A 20,986-nucleotide genomic window follows, 5' to 3' on the forward strand; every position below is an offset into this window, starting at 1 on the left:
GATCACCAAGAAACTCGTTAATCAGTGCTCCAGATGTAATGGGGGTGTAGCTCAGTGGTAGAGCGCTCGCTTTGCTTGTGAGTAGTCCTGGGTTCAGACCCCGGCACCTCGAAAGCGCTCTCGACTTTAGCGGTATCTTTTTTTATTGCCTGTTGTAATACTACGGCACCACGAGTTACCGGTGCGCATATCATGAAATACATTTCATCGAACAGCGCTGCCATTTTCTTTCACTATAGAAATAAGCGGCTTTCCTCAATGATGAAAAAAACTGTATCAGGCAGCAATGACGAGACGATTTTGTTTATTTCAACTAATTGATTATTTTATTGTTTGAACAAGCTGATGAGCACCAAGAAACTCGTTAATGAGTGCTCCAGATGTAACGGGGGTGTAGCTCAGTGGTAGAGCGCTCGCTTTGCTTGTGAGTTGTCCTGGGTTCAGACCCCGGCACCTCGAAAGCGCTCTCGACTTTAGCGGTATCTTTTTTTATTGCCTGTTGTAATACTACGGCATCACGAGTTACCGGTGCGCATATCATGAAATGCATTTCATCGAACAGCGCTGCAATTTTCTTTCACTATAGAGATAAGCGGCTTTCCTCAATGATGAAAAAAACTGTATCAGGCAGCAATGACGAGACGATTTTGTTTATTTCAACTAATTGATTATTTTATTGTTTGAACAAGCTGATGAGCACCAAGAAACTCGTTAATCAGTGCTCCAGATGTAACGGGGGTGTAGCTCAGTGGTAGAGCGCTCGCTTTGCTTGTGAGTTGTCCTGGGTTCAGACCCCGGCACCTCGAAAGCGCTCTCGACTTTAGCGGTATCTTTTTTTATTGCCTGTTGTAATGCTACGGCATCACGAGTTACCGGTACGCATATCATGAAATACATTTCATCGAACAGCGCTGCCATTTTCTTTGACTATAGAGATAAGCAGCTTTCCTCAATGGTGAAAAAACTGTATCAGGCAGCAATGACGAGATGATTTTGTTTATTTCAACTATTGAATTATTTTGTTAGAACAAGCTGATGAGCACCAAGAAACTCGTTAAAGAGTGCTCCAGATGTAACGGGGGTGTAGCTCAGTGGTAGAGCGCTCGCTTTGCATGTGAGAAGCCTCGGGTTCAATCCCCGGCACCTCCAAAGCGCTCTCGACTTTAGGGGTATCTTTTTTTATTGCCTGTTGCAATACTACGGCATCACGAGTTACCGGTGCGCATATCATGAAATACATTTCATCGAACAGCGCTGCCATTTTCTTTCACTATAGAGATAAGCGGCTTTCCTCAATGATGAAAAAAACTGTATCAGGCAGCAATGACGAGACGATTTTGTTTATTTCAACTAATTGATTATTTTATTGTTTGAACAAGCTGATGAGCCCCAAAAAACTCGTTAATCAGTGCTCCAGATGTAACGGGGGTGTAGCTCAGTGGTAGAGCGCTCGCTTTGCATGTGAGAAGTCCCGGGTTTCATCCCCGGCACCTCCAAAGCGCTCTCGACTTTAGCGGTATCTTTTTTTATTGCCTGTTGTAATACTACGGCATCACGAGTTACCGGTGCGCATATCATGAAATACATTTCATCGAACAGCGCTGCCATTTTCTTTCACTATAGAGATAAGCGGCTTTCCTCAATGATGAAAAAAACTGTATCAGGCAGCAATGACGAGACGATTTTGTTTATTTCAACTAATTGATTATTTTATTGTTTGAACAAGCTGATGATCACCAAGAAACTCGTTAATCAGTGCTCCAGATGTAATGGGGGTGTAGCTCAGTGGTAGAGCGCTCGCTTTGCTTGTGAGTAGTCCTGGGTTCAGACCCCGGCACCTCAAAAGCGCTTTCGACTTTAGTGGTATCTTTTTTTATTGCCTGTTGTAATACTACGGCACCACGAGTTACCGGTGCGCATATCATGAAATACATTTCATCGAACAGCGCTGCCATTTTCTTTCACTATAGAGATAAGCGGCTTTCCTCAATGATGAAAAAAACTGTATCAGGCAGCAATGACGAGACAATTTTGTTTATTTCAACTAATTGATTATTTTATTGTTTGAACAAGCTGATGAGCACAAAGAAACTCGTTAATGAGTGTTCCATATGTAACGGGGGTGTAGCTCAGTGGTAGAGCGCTCGCTTTGCATGTGAGAAGTCCCGGGTTATATCCCCGGCACCTCCAAAGCGCTCTCGACTTTAGCGGTACCTTTTTTTATTGCCTGTTGTAATACTACGGCACCTTCAGTTACCGGTGCGCATATCATGAAATACAATTCATCGAACAGCGCTGCCATTTTTTTGACTATAGAAATATGCAGCTTTCCTCAATGATGAAAAAACTGTATCAGGCAGCAATGACGAGACGATTTTGTTTATTTCATCTAATTGATTATTTTATTGTTTGAACAAGCTGATGAGCACAAAGAAACTCGTTAATGAGTGTTCCATATGTAACGGGGGTGTAGCTCAGTGGTAGAGCACTCGCTTTGCACGTGAGAAGTCCCGGGTTCAATCCCCGGCACCTCCAAAGCGCTCTCGAATTTAGCGGTATCTTTTTTTATTGCCTGTTGTAATACTACGGCACCACGAGTTACCGGTGCGTATATCATGAAATACATTTCATCGAACAGCGCTGCCATTTTCTTTGACTATAGAAATATGCAGCTTTTCTCAATGATGAAAAAACTGTATCAGGCAGCAATGACGAGACGATTTTGTTTATTTCAACTAATTGATTATTTTATTGTTTGAACAAGCTGATGAGCACCAAGAAACTCGTTAATGAGTGTTCCAGATGTAACGGGGGTGTAGCTCAGTGGTAGAGCGCTCGCTTTGCATGTGAGAAGTCCCGGGTTCCATCCCCGGCACCTCCAAAGCGCTCTCGACTTTAGCGGTATCTTTTTTTAATGCCTGTTGTAATACTACGGCATCACGAGTTACCGGTGCGCATATCATGAAATACATTTCATCGAACAGCGCTGCCATTTTCTTTCACTATAGAGATAAGCGGCTTTCCTCAATGATGAAAAAAACTGTATCAGGCAGCAATGACGAGACGATTTTGTTTATTTCAACTAATTGATTATTTTATTGTTTGAACAAGCTGATGATCACCAAGAAACTCGTTAATCAGTGCTCCAGATGTAATGGGGGTGTAGCTCAGTGGTAGAGCGCTCGCTTTGCTTGTGAGTAGTCCTGTGTTCAGACCCCGGCACCTCGAAAGCGCTCTCGACTTTAGCGGTATCTTTTTTTATTGCCTGTTGTAATACTACGGCACCACGAGTTACCGGTGCGCATATCATGAAATACATTTCATCGAACAGCGCTGCCATTTTCTTTCACTATAGAGATAAGCGGCTTTCCTCAATGATGAAAAAAACTGTATCAAGCAGCAATGACGAGACGATTTTGTTTATTTCAACTAATTGATTATTTTATTGTTTGAACAAGCTGATGAGCACCAAGAAACTCGTTAATGAGTGCTCCAGATGTAACGGGGGTGTAGCTCAGTGGTAGAGCGCTCGCTTTGCTTGTGAGTTGTCCTGGGTTCAGACCCCGGCACCTCGAAAGCGCTCTCGACTTTAGCGGTATCTTTTTTTATTGCCTGTTGTAATACTACGGCATCACGAGTTACCGGTGCGCATATCATGAAATACATTTCATCGAACAGCGCTGCAATTTTCTTTCACTATAGAGATAAGCGGCTTTCCTCAATGATGAAAAAAACTGTATCAGGCAGCAGTGACGAGACGATTTTGTTTATTTCAACTAATTGATTATTTTATTGTTTGAACAAGCTGATGAGCACCAAGAAACTCGTTAATCAGTGCTCCAGATGTAACGGGGGTGTAGCTCAGTGGTAGAGCGCTCGCTTTGCTTGTGAGTTGTCCTGCGTTCAGACACCGGCACCTCGAAAGCGCTCTCGACTTTAGCGGTATCTTTTTTTATTGCCTGTTGTAATGCTACGGCATCACGAGTTACCGGTACGCATATCATGAAATACATTTCATCGAACAGCGCTGCCATTTTCTTTGACTATAGAGATAAGCAGCTTTCCTCAATGGTGAAAAAACTGTATCAGGCAGCAATGACGAGATGATTTTGTTTATTTCAACTATTGAATTATTTTGTTAGAACAAGCTGATGAGCACCAAGAAACTCGTTAAAGAGTGCTCCAGATGTAACGGGGGTGTAGCTCAGTGGTAGAGCGCTCGCTTTGCATGTGAGAAGCCTCGGGTTCAATCCCCGGCACCTCCAAAGCGCTCTCGAATTTAGCGGTATCTTTTTTTATTGCCTGTTGTAATACTACGGCACCACGATTTACCGGTGCGTATATCATGAAATACATTTCATCGAACAGCGCTGCCATTTTCTTTGACTATAGAAATATGCAGCTTTCCTCAATGATGAAAAAACTGTATCAGGCAGCAATGACGAGACGATTTTGTTTATTTCAACTAATTGATTATTTTATTGTTTGAACAAGCTGATGAGCACCAAGAAACTCGTTAATGAGTGTTCCAGATGTAACGGGGGTGTAGCTCAGTGGTAGAGCGCTCGCTATGCATGTGAGAAGTCCCGGGTTCCATCCCCGGCACCACCAAAGCGCTCTCAACTTTAGCGGTATCTTTTATATTGCCTATTGTAATACTACGGCACCATGAGTTACCGGTGCGCATATCATGAAATACATTTCATCGAACAGCGCTGCCATTTTCTTTGACTATAGAAATATGCAGCTTTCCTCAATGATGAAAAAACTGTATCAGGCAGCAATGACGAGACGATTTTGTTTATTTCAACTAATTGATTATTTTATTGTTTGAACAAGCTGATGAGCACAAAGAAACTCGTTAATGAGTGTTCCATATGTAACGGGGGTGTAGCTCAGTGGTAGAGCGCTCGCTTTGCATGTGAGATGTCCCGGGTTATATCCCCGGCACCTCCAAAGCGCTCTCGACTTTAGCGGTATCTTTTTTTATTGCCTGTTGTAATACTACGGCACCTTGAGTTACCGGTGCGCATATCATGAAATACAATTCATCGAACAGCGCTGCCAGTTTCTTTGACTAGAAATATGCAGCTTTCCTCAATGAGGAAAAAAGCCCCGCCGCGGTGGTGTAGTGGCTAAGGTACTCGGCTGCTGACCCGCAGGTCGCGGGTTCAAATCCCGGCTGCGGCGGCTGCATTTCCGATGGAGGCGGAAATGTCGAGGCCCGTGTGCTCAGATTTGGGTGCACGTTAAAGAACCCCAGGTGGTCAAAATTTCCGGAGCCCTCCACTACGGCGTCTCTCATAATCATATGGTGGTTTTGGGACGTTAAACCCCACAAATCAATCAATCAATGAGGAAAAAACTGTATCAGGCAGCAATGACGAGATGATTTTGTTTATTTCAACTATTGAGTTATTTTATTGTTAGAACAAGCTGATGAGCACCAAGAAACTCGTTAATGAGCGCTCCAGATGTAACGGGGGTGTAGCTCAGTGGTAGAGCGCTCGCTTTGCATTTTAGAAGTCTCAGGTTCAATCCCCGGCACCTCCAAAGCGCTCTCGACTTTAGCGGTATCTTTTTTTATTGCCTGTTGCAATACTACGGCATCACGAGTTACCGGTGCGAATATCATGAAATACATTTCATCGAACAGCGCTGCCATTTTCTTTCACTATAGAGATAAGCGGCTTTCCTCAATGATGAAAAAAACTGTATCAGGCAGCAATGACGAGACGATTTTGTTTATTTCAACTAATTGATTATTTTATTGTTTGAACAAGCTGATGAGCACCAAGAAACTCGTTAATCAGTGCTCCAGATGTAACGGGGGTGTAGCTCAGTGGTAGAGCGCTCGCTTTGCATGTGAGAAGTCCCGGATTTCATCCCCGGCACCTCCAAAGCGCTCTCGACTTTAGCAGCATCTTTTTTTATTGCCTGTTGTAATACTACGGCATCACGAGTTACCGGTGCGCATATCATGAAATACATTTCATCGAACAGCGCTGCCTTTTTCTTTCACTATAGAGATAAGCGGCTTTCCTCAATGATGAAAAAAACTGTATCAGGCAGCAATGACGAGACGATATTTTTTATTTCAACTAATTGATTATTTTATTGTTTGAACAAGCTGATGATCACCAAGAAACTCGTTAATCAGTGCTCCAGATGTAATGGGGGTGTAGCTCAGTGGTAGAGCGCTCGCTTTGCTTGTGAGTTGTCCTGTGTTCAGACCCCGGCACCTCGAAAGCGCTCTCGACTTTAGCGGTATCTTTTTTTATTGCCTCTTGTAATGCTACGGCATCACGAGTTACCGGTGCGCATATCATGAAATACATTTCATCGAACAGCGCTGCCATTTTCTTTCACTATAGAGATAAGCGGCTTTCCTCAATGATGAAAAAAACTGTATCAGGCAGCAATGACGAGACGATTTTGTTTATTTCAACTAATTGATTATTTTATTGTTTGAACAAGCTGATGAGCACCAAGAAACTCATTAATCAGTGCTCCAGATGTAACGGGGGTGTAGCTCAGTGGTAGAGCGTTCGCTTTGCATGTGAGAAGTCCCGGGTTCCATCCCCGGCACCTCCAAAGCGCTCTCGACTTTAGCGGTATCTTTTTTTATTGCCTGTTGTAATACTACGGCATCACGAGTTACCGGTGCGCATATCATGAAATACATTTCATCGAACAGCGCTGCCATTTTCTTTCACTATAGAGATAAGGGGCTTTTCTCAATGATGAAAAAACAGTATTAGGTAGCAATGACGAGACGATTTTGTTTATTTCAACTAATTGATTATTTTATTGTTTGAACAAGCTGATGAGCACCAAGAAACTCGTTAATGAGTGCTCCAGATGTAACGGGGGTTTAGCTCAGTGGTAGAGCGCTCGCTTCGCATGTGAGAAGTCCCGGGTTCCATCCCCGGCACCTCCAAAGCGCTCTCGACTTTAGCGGTATCTTTTTTTATTGCCTGTTGTAATACTACGGCATCACGAGTTACCGGTGCGCATATCATGAAATACATTTCATCGAACAGCGCTGCCATTTTCTTTCACTATAGAGATAAGGGGCTTTTCTCAATGATGAAAAAACAGTATTAGGTAGCAATGACGAGACGATTTTGTTTATTTCAACTAATTGATTATTTTATTGTTTGAACAAGCTGATGAGCACCAAGAAACTCGTTAATGAGGGCTCCAGATGTAACGGGGGTGTAGCTCAGTGGTAGAGCGCTCGCTTCGCATGTGAGAAGTCCCGGGTTCCATCCCCGGCACCTCCAAAGCGCTCTCGACTTTAGCGGTATCTTTTTTTATTGCCTGTTGTAATACTACGGCATCACGAGTTACCGGTGCGCATATCATGAAATACATTTCATCGAACAGCGCTGCCATTTTCTTTCACTATAGAGATAAGGGGCTTTTCTCAATGATGAAAAAACAGTATTAGGTAGCAATGACGAGACGATTTTGTTTATTTCAACTAATTGATTATTTTATTGTTTGAACAAGCTGATGAGCACCAAGAAACTCGTTAATGAGTGCTCCAGATGTAACGGGGGTTTAGCTCAGTGGTAGAGCGCTCGCTTTGCTTGTGAGTAGTCCTGGGTTCAGACCCCGGCACCTCGAAAGCGCTCTCGACTTTAGCGGTATCTTTTTTTATTGCCTGTTGTAATACTACGGCATCACGAGTTACCGGTGCGCATATCATGAAATACAATTCATCGAACAGCGCTGCCAGTTTCTTTGACTATAGAAATATGCAGCTTTCCTCATTGATAAAAAAACTGTATCATGCAGCAATGACGAGACGATTTTGTATATTTCAACTAATTGATTATTTTATTGTTTGAACAAGCTGATGAGCACCAAGAAACTCGTTAATGAGTGCTCCAGATGTAACGGGGGTGTAGCTCAGTGGTAGAGCGCTCGCTTTGCATGTGAGAAGTCCCGGGTTATATCCCCGGCACCTCCAAAGCGCTCTCGACTTTAGCGGTATCTTTTTTTATTGCCTGTTGTAATACTACGGCATCACGAGTTACCGGTGCGCATATCATGAAATACAATTCATCGAACTGCGCTGCCAGTTTCTTTGACTATAGAAATATGCAGCTTTCCTCAATGAGGAAAAAACTGTATCAAGCAGCTATGACGAGATGATTTTGTTTATTTTAACTATTGAATTATTTTATTGTTAGAACAAGCTGATGAGCACCAAGAAACGCTTTAATGAGTGCCCCAGATGTAACGGGGGTGTAGCTCAGTGGTAGAGCGCTCGCTTTGCATGGGAGAAGTCTCGGGTTCAATCCCCGGCACCTGCAAAGCGCTCTCGACTTTAGCGGTATCTTTTTCATTGCCTGTTGTATTACTACGGCACCATGAGTTACCGGTGCGCATATCATGAAATACATTTCATCGAACAGCGCTGCCATTTTCTTTGACTATAGTAATATGCAGCTTTCCTCAATGATGAAAAAACTGTATCAGGCAGCAATGACGAGATGATTTTGTTTATTTCAACTATTGAATTATTTTATTGTTAGAACAAGCTGATGAGCACCAAGAAACTCGTTAATGAGCGCTCCAGATGTAACGGGGGTGTAGCTCAGTGGTAGAGCACTCGCTTTGCATTTTAGAAGTCTCGGGTTCAATCCCCGGCACCACCAAAGCGCTCTCAACTTTAGCGGTATCTTTTTTATTGCCTATTGTATTACTACGGCACCATGAGTTACCGTGGCGCATATCATGAAATACATTTCATCGAACATGCTGCCATTTTCTTTGACTATAGAGATAAGCGGCTTTCCTCAATGATGAAAAAACTGTATCAGGCAGCAATGACGAGACGATTTTGTTTATTTCAACCAATTGATTATTTTATTGTTTGAACAAGCTGATGAGCACCATGAAACTCGTTAGTCAGTTCTCCAGATATAACGGGGGTGTAGCTCAGTGGTAGAGCGCTCGCTTTGCACGTGAGAAGTCCCGGGTTCCATCTCCGGCACCTCCAAAGCGCTCTCGACTTTAGCGGTATCTTTTTTTATTGCCTGTTGCAATACTACGGCATCACGAGTTACCGGTGCGCATATCATGAAATACATTTCATCGAACAGCGCTGCCATTTTCTTTCACTATAGAGATAAGCGGCTTTCCTCAATGATGAAAAAAACTGTATCAGGCAGCAATGACGAGACGATTTTGTTTATTTTAACTAATTGATTATTTTATTGTTTGAACAAGTTGATGAGCACCAAGAAACTCTTTAATCAGTGCTCCAGATGTGACGGGGGTGTAGCTCAGTGGTAGAGCGCTCGCTTTGCATGTGAGAAGTCCCGGGTTTCATCCCCGGCACCTCCAAAGCGCTCTCGACTTTAGCGGTATCTTTTTTTATTGCCTGTTGTAATACTACGGCATCACGAGTTACCGGTGCGCATATCATGAAATACATTTCATCGAACAGCGCTGCCATTTTCTTTCACTATAGAGATAAGCGGCTTTTCTCAATGATGAAAAAACTGTATCAGGCAGCAATGACGAGACGATTTTGTTTATTTCAACTAATTGGTTATTTTATTGTTTGAACAAGCTGATGAGCACCAAGAAACTCGTTAATGAGTGCTCCAGATGTAACGGGGGTGTAGCTCAGTGGTAGAGCGCTCGCTTTGCTTGTGAGTTGTCCTGGGTTCAGACCCCGGCACCTCGAAAGCGCTCTCGACTTTAGCGGTATCTTTTTTTATTGCCTGTTGTAATACTACGGCATCACGAGTTACCGGTGCGCATATCATGAAATACATTTCATCGAACAGCGCTGCAATTTTCTTTCACTATAGAGATAAGCGGCTTTCCTCAATGATGAAAAAAACTGTATCAGGCAGCAATGACGAGACGATTTTGTTTATTTCAACTAATTGATTATTTTATTGTTTGAACAAGCTGATGAGCACCAAGAAACTCGTTAATCAGTGCTCCAGATGTAACGGGGGTGTAGCTCAGTGGTAGAGCGCTCGCTTTGCTTGTGAGTAGTCCTGGGTTCAGACCCCGGCCCCTCGAAAGCGCTCTCGACTTTAGCGGTATCTTTTTTTATTGCCTGTTGTAATACTACGGCATCACGAGTTACCGGTGCGCATATCATGAAATACATTTCATCGAACAGCGCTGCAATTTTCTTTCACTATAGAGATAAGCGGCTTTCCTCAATGATGAAAAAAACTGTATCAGGCAGCAATGACGAGACGATTTTGTTTATTTCAACCAATTGATTATTTTATTGTTTGAACAAGCTGATGAGCACCATGAAACTCGTTAGTCAGTGCTCCAGATGTAACGGGGGTGTAGCTCAGTGGTAGAGCGCTCGCTTTGCACGTGAGAAGTCCCGGGTTCCATCCCCGGCACCTCCAAAGCGCTCTCGACTTTAGCGGTATCTTTTTTTATTGCCTGTTGCAATACTACGGCATCACGAGTTACCGGTGCGCATATCATGAAATACATTTCATCGAACAGCGCTGCCATTTTCTTTCACTATAGAGATAAGCGGCTTTCCTCAATGATGAAAAAAACTGTATCAGGCAGCAATGACGAGACGATTTTGTTTATTTCAACTAATTGATTATTTTATTGTTTGAACAAGCTGATGGGCACTAAGAAACTCGTTAATCAGTGCTCCAGATGTGACGGGGGTGTAGCTCAGTGGTAGAGCGCTCGCTTTGCATGTGAGAAGTCCCGGGTTTCATCCCCGGCACCTCCAAAGCGCTCTCGACTTTAACGGTATCTTTTTTTATTGCCTGTTGTAATACTACGGCATCACGAGTTACCAGTGCGCATATCATGAAATACATTTCATCGAACAGCGCTGCCATTTTCTTTCACTATAGAGATAAGCGGCTTTCCTCAATGATGAAAAAAACTGTATCAGGCAGCAATGACGAGACGATTTTGTTTATTTCAACCAATTGATTATTTTATTGTTTGAACAAGCTGATGAGCACCATGAAACTCGTTAGTCAGTGCTCCAGATGTAACGGGGGTGTAGCTCAGTGGTAGAGCGCTCGCTTTGCATGTGAGAAGTCCCGGGTTTCATCCCCGGCACCTCCAAAGCGCTCTCGACTTTAGCGGTATCTTTTTTTATTGCCTGTTGTAATACTACGGCATCACGAGTTACCGGTGCGCATATCATGAAATACATTTCATCGAACAGCGCTGCCATTTTCTTTCACTATAGAGATAAGCGGCTTTCCTCAATGATGAAAAAAACTGTATCAGGCAGCAATGACGAGACGATTTTGTTTATTTCAACTATTTGATTATTTTATTGTTTGAACAAGCTGATGATCACCAAGAAACTCGTTAATCAGTGCTCCAGATGTAATGGGGGTGTAGCTCAGTGGTAGAGCGCTCGCTTTGCTTGTGAGTAATCCTGGGTTCAGACCCCGGCACCTCGAAAGCGCTCTCGACTTTAGCGGTATCTTGTTTTATTGCCTGTTGTAATACTACGGCACCACGAGTTACCGGTGCGCACATCATGAAATACATTTCATCGAACAGCGCTGCCAATTTCTTTCACTATAGAGATAAGCGGTTTTTCTCAATGATGAAAAAACTGTATCAGGCAGCAATGACGAGACGATTTTGTTTATTTCAACTAATTGGTTATTTTATTGTTTGAACAAGCTGATGAGCACCAAGAAACTCGTTAATGAGTGCTCCAGATGTAACGGGGGTGTAGCTCAGTGGTAGAGCGCTCGCTTTGCTTGTGAGTTGTCCTGGGTTCAGACCCCGGCACCTCGAAAGCGCTCTCGACTTTAGCGGTATCTTTTTTTATTGCCTGTTGTAATACTACGGCATCACGAGTTACCGGTGCGCATATCATGAAATACATTTCATCAAACAGCGCTGCAATTTTCTTTCACTATAGAGATAAGCGGCTTTCCTCAATGATGAAAAAAACTGTATCAGGCAGCAATGACGAGACGATTTTGTTTATTTCAACTAATTGATTATTTTATTGTTTGAACAAGCTGATGAGCACCAAGAAACTCGTTAATCAGTGCTCCAGATGTAACGGGGGTGTAGCTCAGTGGTAGAGCGCTCGCTTTGCTTGTGAGTAGTCCTGGGTTCAGACCCCGGCCCCTCGAAAGCGCTCTCGACTTTAGCGGTATCTTTTTTTATTGCCTGTTGTAATACTACGGCATCACGAGTTACCGGTGCGCATGTCATGAAATACATTTCATCGAACAGCGCTGCAATTTTCTTTCACTATAGAGATAAGCGGCTTTCCTCAATGATGAAAAAAACTGTATCAGGCAGCAATGGCGAGACGATTTTGTTTATTTCAACTAATTGATTATTTTATTGTTTGAACAAGCTGATGAGCACCAAGAAACTCGTTAATCAGTGCTCCAGATGTAACGGGGGTGTAGCTCAGTGGTAGAGCGCTCGCTTTGCTTGTGAGTAGTCCTGGGTTCAGACCCCGGCCCCTCGAAAGCGCTCTCGACTTTAGCGGTATCTTTTTTTATTGCCTGTTGTAATACTACGGCATCACGAGTTACCGGTGCGCATATCATGAAATACATTTCATCGAACAGCGCTGCCAATTTCTTTCACTATAGAGATAGGCGGCATTTCTCAATGATGAAAAAACTGTATCAGGCAGCAATGACGAGACGATTTTGTTTATTTACACTAATTGATTATTTTATTGTGTGAACAAGCTGATGAGCACCAAGAAACTCGTTTATCAGTGCTCCAGATGTAACGGGGGTGTAGCTCAGTGGTAGAGCGCTCGCTTTGCATGTGAGAAGTCCCGGGTTCCATCCCCGGCGCCACCAAAGCGCTCTCAACTTTAGCGGTATCTTTTTTATTGCCTATTGTAATACTACGGCACCATGAGTTACCGGTGCGCATATCATGAAATACATTTCATCGAACAGCGCTGCCATTTTCTTTGACTATAGAGATAAGCAGCTTTCCTCAATGGTGAAAAAACTGTATCAGGCAGCAATGACGAGATGATTTTGTTTATTTCAACTATTGAATTATTTTGTTAGAACAAGCTGATGAGCACCAAGAAACTCGTTAAAGAGTGCTCCAGATGTAACGGGGGTGTAGCTCAGTGATAGAGCGCTCGCTTTGCATATGAGAATCCTCGGGTTCAATCCCCGGCACCTCCAAAGCGCTCTCGAATTTAGCGGTATCTTTTTTTATTGCCTGTTGTAATACTACGGCACCACGAGTTACCGGTGCGTATATCATGAAATACATTTCATCGAACAGCGCTGCCATTTTCTTTGACTATAGAAATATGCAACTTTCCTCAATGATGAAAAAACTGTATCAGGCAGCAATGACGAGACGATTTTGTTTATTTCAACTAATTGATTATTTTACTGTTTGAACAAGCTGATGAGCACAAACAAACTCGTTAATGAGTGTTCCATATGTAACGGGGGTGTAGCTCAGTGGTAGAGCACTCGCTTTGCATGTGAGAAGTCCTGGGTTATATCCCCGGCACCTCCAAAGCGCTCTCGACTTTAGCGGTATCTTTTTTATTGCCTGTTGTAATACTACGGCACCTTGAGTTACCGGTGCGCATATCATGAAATACATTTCATCGAACAGCGCTGCCATTTTCTTTGACTATAGTAATATGCAGCTTTCCTCAATGATGAAAAAACTGTATCAGGCAGCAATGACGAGATGATTTTGTTTATTTCAACTATTGAATTATTTTATTGTTAGAACAAGCTGATGAGCACCAAGAAACTCGTTAATGAGCGCTCCAGATGTAACGGGGGTGTAGCTCAGTGGTAGAGCGCTCGCTTTGCATTTTAGAAGTCTCGGGTTCAATCCCCGGCACCACCAAAGCGCTCTCAACTTTAGCGGTATCTTTTTTATTGCCTATTGTAATACTACGGCACCATGAGTTACCGGTGCGCATATCATGAAATACATTTCATCGAACAGCGCTGCCATTTTCTTTGACTATAGAGATAAGCGGCTTTCCTCAATGATGAAAAAACTGTATCAGGCAGCAATTACGAGACGATTTTGTTTATTTCAACTAATTGATTATTTTATTGTTTGAACAAGCTGATGAGCACCATGAAACTCGTTAGTCAGTGCTCCAGATGTAACGGGGGTGTAGCTCAGTGGTAGAGCGCTCGCTTTGCACGTGAGAAGTCCCGGGTTCCATCCCCGGCACCTCCAAAGCGCTCTCGACTTTAGCGGTATCTTTTTTTATTGCCTGTTGCAATACTACGGCATCACGAGTTACCGGTGCGCATATCATGAAATACATTTCATCGAACAGCGCTGCCATTTTCTTTCACTATAGAGATAAGCGGCTTTCCTCAATGATGAAAAAAACTGTATCAGGCAGCAATGACGAGACGATTTTGTTTATTTCAACTAATTGATTATTTTATTGTTTGAACAAGCTGATGAGCACCAAGAAACTCGTTAATCAGTGCTCCAGATGTAACGGGGGTGTAGCTCAGTGGTAGAGCGCTCGCTTTGCATGTGAGAAGTCCCGGGTTTCATCCCCGGCACCTCCAAAGCGCTCTCGACTTTAGCGGCATCTTTTTTTATTGCCTGTTGTAATACTACGGCATCACGAGTTACCGGTGCGCATATCATGAAATACATTTCATCGAACAGCGCTGCCATTTTCTTTCACTATAGAGATAAGCGGCTTTCCTCAATGATGAAAAAAACTGTATCAGGCAGCAATGACGAGACGATATTTTTTATTTTAACTAATTGATTATTTTATTGTTTGAACAAGCTGATGATCACCAAGAAACTCGTTAATCAGTGCTCCAGATGTAACGGGGGTGTAGCTCAGTGGTAGAGCGCTCGCTTTGCATTTTAGAAGTCTCGGGTTCAATCCCCGGCACCACCAAAGCGCTCTCAACTTTAGCGGTATCTTTTTTATTCCCTATTGTAATACTACGGCACCATGAGTTACCGGTGCGCATATCATGAAATACATTTCATCGAACAGCGCTGCCATTTTCTTTGACTATAGAGATAGGCGGCTTTCCTCAATGATGAAAAAACTGTATCAGGCAGCAATTACGAGACGATTTTGTTTATTTCAACTAATTGATTATTTTATTGTTTGAACAAGCTGATGAGCACCATGAAACTCGTTAGTCAGTGCTCCAGATGTAACGGGGGTGTAGCTCAGTGGTAGAGCGCTCGCTTTGCACGTGAGAAGTCCCGGGTTCCATCCCCGGCACCTCCAAAGCGCTCTCGACTTTAGCGGTATCTTTTTTTATTGCCTGTTGCAATACTACGGCATCACGAGTTACCGGTGCGCATATCATGAAATACATTTCATCGAACAGCGCTGCCATTTTCTTTCACTATAGAGATAAGCGGCTTTCCTCAATGATGAAAAAAACTGTATCAGGCAGCAATGACGAGACGATTTTGTTTATTTCAACTAATTGATTATTTTATTGTTTGAACAAGCTGATGAGCACCAAGAAACTCGTTAATCAGTGCTCCAGATGTAACGGGGGTGTAGCTCAGTGGTAGAGCGCTCGCTTTGCATGTGAGAAGTCCCGGGTTTCATCCCCGGCACCTCCAAAGCGCTCTCGACTTTAGCGGCATCTTTTTTTATTGCCTGTTGTAATACTACGGCATCACGAGTTACCGGTGCGCATATCATGAAATACATTTCATCGAACAGCGCTGCCAATTTCTTTCACTATAGAGATAAGCGGCTTTTCTCAATGATGAAAAAACTGTATCAGGCAGCAATGACGAGACGATTTTGTTTATTTCAACTAATTGATTATTTTATTGTTTGAACAAGCTGATGAGCACCAAGAAACTCGTTAATCAGTAGCTCCAGATGTAACGGGGGTGTAGCTCAGTGGTAGAGCGCTCGCTTTGCTTGTGAGTTGTCCTGGGTTCAGACCCCGGCACCTCGAAAGCGCTCTCGACTTTAGCGGTATCTTTTTTTATTGCCTGTTGTAATGCTACGGCATCACGAGTTACCGGTGCGCATATCATGAAATACATTTCATCGAACAGCGCTGCCATTTTCTTTCACTATAGAGATAAGCGGCTTTCCTCAATGATGAAAAAAACTGTATCAGGCAGCAGTGACGAGACGATTTTGTTTATTTCAACTAATTGATTATTTTATTGTTTGAACAAGCTGATGAGCACCAAGAAACTCATTAATCAGTGCTCCAGATGTAACGGGGGTGTAGCTCAGTGGTAGAGCGCTCGCTTTGCATGTGAGAAGTCCCGGGTTCCATCCCCGGCACCTCCAAAGCGCTCTCGACTTTAGCGGTATCTTTTTTTATTGCCTGTTGTAATACTACGGCATCACGAGTTACCGGTGCGCATATCATGAAATACATTTCATCGAACAGCGCTGCCATTTTCTTTCACTATAGAGATAAGGGGGTTTTCTCAATGATGAAAAAACAGTATCAGGCAGCAATGACGAGACGATTTTGTTTATTTCAACTAATTGATTATTTTATTGTTTGATCAAGCTGATGAGCACCAAGAAACTCGTTAATGAGTGCTCCAGATGTAACGGGGGTTTAGCTCAGTGGTAGAGCGCTCGCTTTGCTTGTGAGTAGTCCTGGGTTCAGACCCCGGCACCTCGAAAGCGCTCTCGACTTTAGCGGTATCTTTTTTTATTGCCTGTTGTAATACTACGGCATCACGAGTTACCGGTGCGCATATCATGAAATACAATTCATCGAACAGCGCTGCCAGTTTCTTTGACTATAGAAATATGCAGCTTTCCTCATTGATAAAAAAAATGTATCATGCAGCAATGACGAGACGATTTTGTATATTTCAACTAATTGATTCTTTTATTGTTTGAACAAGCTGATGAGCACCAAGAAACTCGTTAATGAGTGCTCCAGATGTAACGGGGGTGTAGCTCAGTGGTAGAGCGCTCGCTTTGCATGTGAGAAGTCCCGGGTTCCATCCCCGGCACCTCCAAAGCGCTCTCGACTTTAGCGGTATCTTTTTTTATTGCCTGTTGTAATACTACGGCACCACGAGTTACCGGTGCGCATATCATGAAATACATTTCATCGAACAGCGCTGCCATTTTCTTTGACTATAGAAATATGCAGCTTTCCTCATTGATAAAAAAACTGTATCATGCAGCAATGACGAGACGATTTTGTTTATTTCAAATATTTGATTATTTTATTGTTTGAACAAGCTGATGAGCACCAAGAAACTCGTTAATGAGTGCTTCAGATGTAACGGGGGTGTAGCTCATTGGTAGAGAGCTCGCTTTGCATGTGAGAAGTCCCGGGTTATATCCCCGGCACCTCCAAAGCGCTCTCGCCTTTAGCGGTATCTTTTTTTATTGCCTGTTGTAATACTACGGCATCACGAGTTACCGGTGCGCATATCATGAAATACAATTCATCGAACAGCGCTGCCAGTTTCTTTGACTATAGAAATATGCAGCTTTCCTCAATGAGGAAAAAACTGTATCAGGCGGCAATGACGAGATGATTTTGTTTATTTTAACTATTGAATTATTTTATTGTTAGAACAAGCTGATGAGCACCAAGAAACGCTTTAATGAGTGCCCCAGATGTAACGGGGGTGTAGCTCAGTGGTAGAGCGCTCGCTTTGCATGGGAGAAGTCTCGGGTTCAATCCCCGGCACCTGCAAAGCGCTCTCGACTTTAGCGGTATCTTTTTCATTGCCTGTTGTAATACTACGGCACCATGAGTTACCGGTGCGCATATCATGAAATACATTTCATCGAACAGCGCTGCCATTTTCTTTGACTATAGTAATATGCAGCTTTCCTCAATGATGAAAAAACTGTATCAGGCAGCAATGACGAGATGATTTTGTTTATTTCAGCTATTGAATTATTTTATTGTTAGAACAAGCTGATGAGCACCAAGAAACTCGTTAATGAGCGCTCCAGATGTAACGGGGGTGTAGCTCAGTAGTAGAGCACTCGCTTTGCATTTTAGAAGTCTCGGGTTCAATCCCCGGCACCACCAAAGCGCTCTCAACCTTAGCGGTATCTTTTTCATTGCCTATTGTATTACTACGGCACCATGAGTTACCGTTGCGCATATCATGAAATACATTTCATCGAACAGCGCTGCCATTTTCTTTGACTATAGAGATAAGCGGCTTTCCTCAATGATGAAAAAACTGTATCAGGCAGCAATGACGAGACGATTTTGTTTATTTCAACCAATTGATTATTTTATTGTTTGAACAAGCTGATGAGCACCATGAAACTCGTTAGTCAGTGCTCCAGATGTAACGGGGGTGTAGCTCAGTGGTAGAGCGCTCGCTTTGCACGTGAGAAGTCCCGGGTTCCATCCCCGGCACCTCCAAAGCGCTCTCGACTTTAGCGGTATCTTTTTTGATTGCCTGTTGCAATACTACGGCATCACGAGTTACCGGTGCGCATATCATGAATTACATTTCATCGAACAGCGCTGCCATTTTCTTTCACTATAGAGATAAGTGGCTTTCCTCAATGATGAAAAAAACTGTATCAGGCAGCAATGACGAGACGATTTTGTTTATTTCAACCAATTGATTATTTTATTGTTTGAACAAGCTGATGAGCACCATGAAACTCGTTAGTCAGTGCTCCAGATGTAACGGGGGTGTAGCTCAGTGGTAGAGCGCTCGCTTTGCACGTGAGAAGTCCCGGGTTCCATCCCCGGCACCTCCAAAGCGCTCTCGACTTTAGCGGTATCTCTTTTTATTGCCTGTTGCAATACTACGGCATCACGAGTTACCGGTGCGCATATCATGAAGTACATTTCATCGAACAGCGCTGTCATTTTCTTTCACTATAGAGATAAGCGGCTTTCCTCAATGATGAAAAAAACTGTATCAAGCAGCAATGACGAGACGATTTTGTTTATTTCAACTAATTGATTATTTTATTGTTTGAACAAGCTGATGGGCACCAAGAAACTCGTTAATCAGTGCTCCAGATGTGACGGGGGTGTAGCTCATTGGTAGAGCGCTCGCTTTGCATGTGAGAAGTCCCGGGTTTCATCCCCGGCACCTCCAAAGCGCTCTCGACTTTAGCGGTATCTTTTTTTATTGCCTGTTGTAATACTACGGCATCACGAGTTACCGGTGCGCATATCATGAAATACATTTCATCGAACAGTGCTGCCATTTTCTTTCACTATAGAGATAAGCGGCTTTCCTCAATGATGAAAAAAACTGTATCAGGCAGCAATGACGAGACGATTTTGTTTATTTCAACCAATTGATTATTTTATTGTTTGAACAAGCTGATGAGCACCATGAAACTCGTTAGTCAGTGCTCCAGATGTAACGGGGGTGTAGCTCAGTGGTAGAGCGCTCGCTTTGCATGTGAGAAGTCCCGGGTTTCATCCCCGGCACCTCCAAAGCGCTCTCGACTTTAGCGGTATCTTTTTTTATTGCCTGTTGTAATACTACGGCACCACGAGTTACCGGTGCGCATATCATGAAATACATTTCATCGAACAGCGCTGCCAATTTCTTTCACTATAGAGATAAGCGGCTTTTCTCAATGATGAAAAAACTGTATCAGGCAGCAATGACGAGACGATTTTGTTTATTTCAACTAATTGGTTATTTTATTGTTTGAACAAGCTGATGAGCACCGAGAAACTCGTTAATGAGTGCTCCAGATGTAACGGGGGTGTAGCTCAGTGCTAGAGCGCTCGCTTTGCTTGTGAGTTGTCCTGGGTTCAGACCCCGGCACCTCGAAAGCGCTCTCGACTTTAGCGGTATCTTTTTTTATTGCCTGTTGTAATACTACGGCATCACGAGTTACCGGTGCGCATATCATGAAATACATTTCATCGAACAGCGCTGCAATTTTCTTTCACTATAGAGATAAGCGGCTTTCCTCAATGATGAAAAAAACTGTATCAGGCAGCAATGACGAGACGATTTTGTTTATTTCAACTAATTGATTATTTTATTGTTTGAACAAGCTGATGAGCACCAAGAAACTCGTTAATCAGTGCTCCAGATGTAACGGGGGTGTAGCTCAGTGGTAGAGCGCTCGCTTTGCTTGTGAGTAGTCCTGGGTTCAGACCCCGGCCCCTCGAAAGCGCTCTCGACTTTAGCGGTATCTTTTTTTATTGCCTGTTGTAATACTACGGCATCACGAGTTACCGGTGCGCATATCATGAAATACATTTCATCGAACAGCGCTGCCAATTTCTTTCACTATGGAGATAGGCGGCTTTTCTCAATGATGAAAAAACTGTATCAGGCAGCAATGACGAGACGATTTTGTTTATTTCAACTAATTGATTATTTTATTGTGTGAACAAGCTGATGAGCACCAAGAAACTCGTTAATCAGTGCTCCAGATGTAACGGGGGTGTAGCTCAGTGGTAGAGCGCTCGCTTTGCTTGTGAGTAGTCCTGGGTTCAGACCCCGGCACCGCGAAAGCGCTCTCGACTTTAGCGGTATCTTTTTTTATTGCCTGTTGTAATGCTACGGCATCACGAGTTACCGGTGCGCATATCATGAAATACATTTCATCGAACAGCGCTGCCATTTTCTTTGACTATAGAGATAAGCAGCTTTCCTCAATGGTGAAAAACTGTATCAGGCAGCAATGACGAGATGATTTTGTTTATTTCAACTATTGAATTATTTTGTTAGAACAAGCTGATGAGCACCAAGAAACTCGTTAAAGAGTGCTCCAGATGTAACGGGGGTGTAGCTCAGTGGTAGAGCGCTCGCTTTGCATGTGAGAAGCCTCGGGTTCAATCCCCGGCACCTCCAAAGCGCTCTCGAATTTAGCGGTATCTTTTTTTATTGCCTGTTGTAATACTACGGCACCACGAGTTACCGGTGCGTATATCATGAAATACATTTCATCGAACAGCGCTGCCATTTTCTTTGACTATAGAAATATGCAGCTTTCCTCAATGATGAAAAAACTGTATCAGGCAGCAATGACGAGACGATTTTGTTTATTTCAACTAAT

The 20,986-nt window shown here is 43.1% G+C and overlaps 31 non-coding genes across 31 annotated transcripts; all 31 read left to right on the plus strand.

Annotated features, from left to right (window-relative positions):
• The first annotated feature begins 1,077 nt into the window (after positions 1 to 1,077).
• TRNAA-UGC (transfer RNA alanine (anticodon UGC)) lies at positions 1,078 to 1,149 on the plus strand. The gene has a single exon. It is a non-coding gene; the product is annotated as a tRNA-Ala (tRNA).
• A 275-nt stretch (positions 1,150 to 1,424) lies between these two features.
• On the plus strand, positions 1,425 to 1,496 carry TRNAA-UGC (transfer RNA alanine (anticodon UGC)). The gene has a single exon. It is a non-coding gene; the product is annotated as a tRNA-Ala (tRNA).
• Positions 1,497 to 2,118: 622 nt separating this feature from the next.
• TRNAA-UGC (transfer RNA alanine (anticodon UGC)) lies at positions 2,119 to 2,190 on the plus strand. The gene has a single exon. It is a non-coding gene; the product is annotated as a tRNA-Ala (tRNA).
• A 273-nt stretch (positions 2,191 to 2,463) lies between these two features.
• On the plus strand, positions 2,464 to 2,535 carry TRNAA-UGC (transfer RNA alanine (anticodon UGC)). Its single transcript has one exon. It is a non-coding gene; the product is annotated as a tRNA-Ala (tRNA).
• Positions 2,536 to 2,809: 274 nt separating this feature from the next.
• TRNAA-UGC (transfer RNA alanine (anticodon UGC)) lies at positions 2,810 to 2,881 on the plus strand. Its single transcript has one exon. It is a non-coding gene; the product is annotated as a tRNA-Ala (tRNA).
• Positions 2,882 to 4,193: 1,312 nt separating this feature from the next.
• On the plus strand, positions 4,194 to 4,265 carry TRNAA-UGC (transfer RNA alanine (anticodon UGC)). Its single transcript has one exon. It is a non-coding gene; the product is annotated as a tRNA-Ala (tRNA).
• A 274-nt stretch (positions 4,266 to 4,539) lies between these two features.
• On the plus strand, positions 4,540 to 4,611 carry TRNAA-UGC (transfer RNA alanine (anticodon UGC)). The gene has a single exon. It is a non-coding gene; the product is annotated as a tRNA-Ala (tRNA).
• A 273-nt stretch (positions 4,612 to 4,884) lies between these two features.
• On the plus strand, positions 4,885 to 4,956 carry TRNAA-UGC (transfer RNA alanine (anticodon UGC)). The gene has a single exon. It is a non-coding gene; the product is annotated as a tRNA-Ala (tRNA).
• A 1,566-nt stretch (positions 4,957 to 6,522) lies between these two features.
• TRNAA-UGC (transfer RNA alanine (anticodon UGC)) lies at positions 6,523 to 6,594 on the plus strand. The gene has a single exon. It is a non-coding gene; the product is annotated as a tRNA-Ala (tRNA).
• Positions 6,595 to 6,868: 274 nt separating this feature from the next.
• On the plus strand, positions 6,869 to 6,940 carry TRNAA-CGC (transfer RNA alanine (anticodon CGC)). Its single transcript has one exon. It is a non-coding gene; the product is annotated as a tRNA-Ala (tRNA).
• A 274-nt stretch (positions 6,941 to 7,214) lies between these two features.
• TRNAA-CGC (transfer RNA alanine (anticodon CGC)) lies at positions 7,215 to 7,286 on the plus strand. Its single transcript has one exon. It is a non-coding gene; the product is annotated as a tRNA-Ala (tRNA).
• A 620-nt stretch (positions 7,287 to 7,906) lies between these two features.
• Positions 7,907 to 7,978, plus strand: TRNAA-UGC (transfer RNA alanine (anticodon UGC)). The gene has a single exon. It is a non-coding gene; the product is annotated as a tRNA-Ala (tRNA).
• Positions 7,979 to 8,252: 274 nt separating this feature from the next.
• On the plus strand, positions 8,253 to 8,324 carry TRNAA-UGC (transfer RNA alanine (anticodon UGC)). The gene has a single exon. It is a non-coding gene; the product is annotated as a tRNA-Ala (tRNA).
• Positions 8,325 to 8,941: 617 nt separating this feature from the next.
• On the plus strand, positions 8,942 to 9,013 carry TRNAA-UGC (transfer RNA alanine (anticodon UGC)). Its single transcript has one exon. It is a non-coding gene; the product is annotated as a tRNA-Ala (tRNA).
• A 275-nt stretch (positions 9,014 to 9,288) lies between these two features.
• TRNAA-UGC (transfer RNA alanine (anticodon UGC)) lies at positions 9,289 to 9,360 on the plus strand. Its single transcript has one exon. It is a non-coding gene; the product is annotated as a tRNA-Ala (tRNA).
• Positions 9,361 to 10,328: 968 nt separating this feature from the next.
• TRNAA-UGC (transfer RNA alanine (anticodon UGC)) lies at positions 10,329 to 10,400 on the plus strand. Its single transcript has one exon. It is a non-coding gene; the product is annotated as a tRNA-Ala (tRNA).
• Positions 10,401 to 10,675: 275 nt separating this feature from the next.
• On the plus strand, positions 10,676 to 10,747 carry TRNAA-UGC (transfer RNA alanine (anticodon UGC)). The gene has a single exon. It is a non-coding gene; the product is annotated as a tRNA-Ala (tRNA).
• Positions 10,748 to 11,022: 275 nt separating this feature from the next.
• Positions 11,023 to 11,094, plus strand: TRNAA-UGC (transfer RNA alanine (anticodon UGC)). Its single transcript has one exon. It is a non-coding gene; the product is annotated as a tRNA-Ala (tRNA).
• A 1,661-nt stretch (positions 11,095 to 12,755) lies between these two features.
• TRNAA-UGC (transfer RNA alanine (anticodon UGC)) lies at positions 12,756 to 12,827 on the plus strand. Its single transcript has one exon. It is a non-coding gene; the product is annotated as a tRNA-Ala (tRNA).
• Positions 12,828 to 13,443: 616 nt separating this feature from the next.
• On the plus strand, positions 13,444 to 13,515 carry TRNAA-UGC (transfer RNA alanine (anticodon UGC)). The gene has a single exon. It is a non-coding gene; the product is annotated as a tRNA-Ala (tRNA).
• Positions 13,516 to 14,133: 618 nt separating this feature from the next.
• TRNAA-UGC (transfer RNA alanine (anticodon UGC)) lies at positions 14,134 to 14,205 on the plus strand. Its single transcript has one exon. It is a non-coding gene; the product is annotated as a tRNA-Ala (tRNA).
• A 275-nt stretch (positions 14,206 to 14,480) lies between these two features.
• On the plus strand, positions 14,481 to 14,552 carry TRNAA-UGC (transfer RNA alanine (anticodon UGC)). Its single transcript has one exon. It is a non-coding gene; the product is annotated as a tRNA-Ala (tRNA).
• Positions 14,553 to 15,172: 620 nt separating this feature from the next.
• Positions 15,173 to 15,244, plus strand: TRNAA-UGC (transfer RNA alanine (anticodon UGC)). Its single transcript has one exon. It is a non-coding gene; the product is annotated as a tRNA-Ala (tRNA).
• Positions 15,245 to 15,519: 275 nt separating this feature from the next.
• Positions 15,520 to 15,591, plus strand: TRNAA-UGC (transfer RNA alanine (anticodon UGC)). The gene has a single exon. It is a non-coding gene; the product is annotated as a tRNA-Ala (tRNA).
• A 622-nt stretch (positions 15,592 to 16,213) lies between these two features.
• On the plus strand, positions 16,214 to 16,285 carry TRNAA-UGC (transfer RNA alanine (anticodon UGC)). Its single transcript has one exon. It is a non-coding gene; the product is annotated as a tRNA-Ala (tRNA).
• Positions 16,286 to 16,905: 620 nt separating this feature from the next.
• On the plus strand, positions 16,906 to 16,977 carry TRNAA-UGC (transfer RNA alanine (anticodon UGC)). The gene has a single exon. It is a non-coding gene; the product is annotated as a tRNA-Ala (tRNA).
• Positions 16,978 to 17,597: 620 nt separating this feature from the next.
• On the plus strand, positions 17,598 to 17,669 carry TRNAA-UGC (transfer RNA alanine (anticodon UGC)). The gene has a single exon. It is a non-coding gene; the product is annotated as a tRNA-Ala (tRNA).
• A 618-nt stretch (positions 17,670 to 18,287) lies between these two features.
• Positions 18,288 to 18,359, plus strand: TRNAA-UGC (transfer RNA alanine (anticodon UGC)). Its single transcript has one exon. It is a non-coding gene; the product is annotated as a tRNA-Ala (tRNA).
• A 275-nt stretch (positions 18,360 to 18,634) lies between these two features.
• On the plus strand, positions 18,635 to 18,706 carry TRNAA-UGC (transfer RNA alanine (anticodon UGC)). The gene has a single exon. It is a non-coding gene; the product is annotated as a tRNA-Ala (tRNA).
• A 622-nt stretch (positions 18,707 to 19,328) lies between these two features.
• On the plus strand, positions 19,329 to 19,400 carry TRNAA-UGC (transfer RNA alanine (anticodon UGC)). Its single transcript has one exon. It is a non-coding gene; the product is annotated as a tRNA-Ala (tRNA).
• Positions 19,401 to 20,709: 1,309 nt separating this feature from the next.
• TRNAA-UGC (transfer RNA alanine (anticodon UGC)) lies at positions 20,710 to 20,781 on the plus strand. The gene has a single exon. It is a non-coding gene; the product is annotated as a tRNA-Ala (tRNA).
• Positions 20,782 to 20,986: the final 205 nt, after the last annotated feature.

Source organism: Rhipicephalus microplus, chromosome 3 (genome assembly GCF_043290135.1).
Source record: "Rhipicephalus microplus isolate Deutch F79 chromosome 3, USDA_Rmic, whole genome shotgun sequence".
Classification (NCBI taxonomy): Eukaryota; Metazoa; Arthropoda; class Arachnida; order Ixodida; family Ixodidae; genus Rhipicephalus; species Rhipicephalus microplus.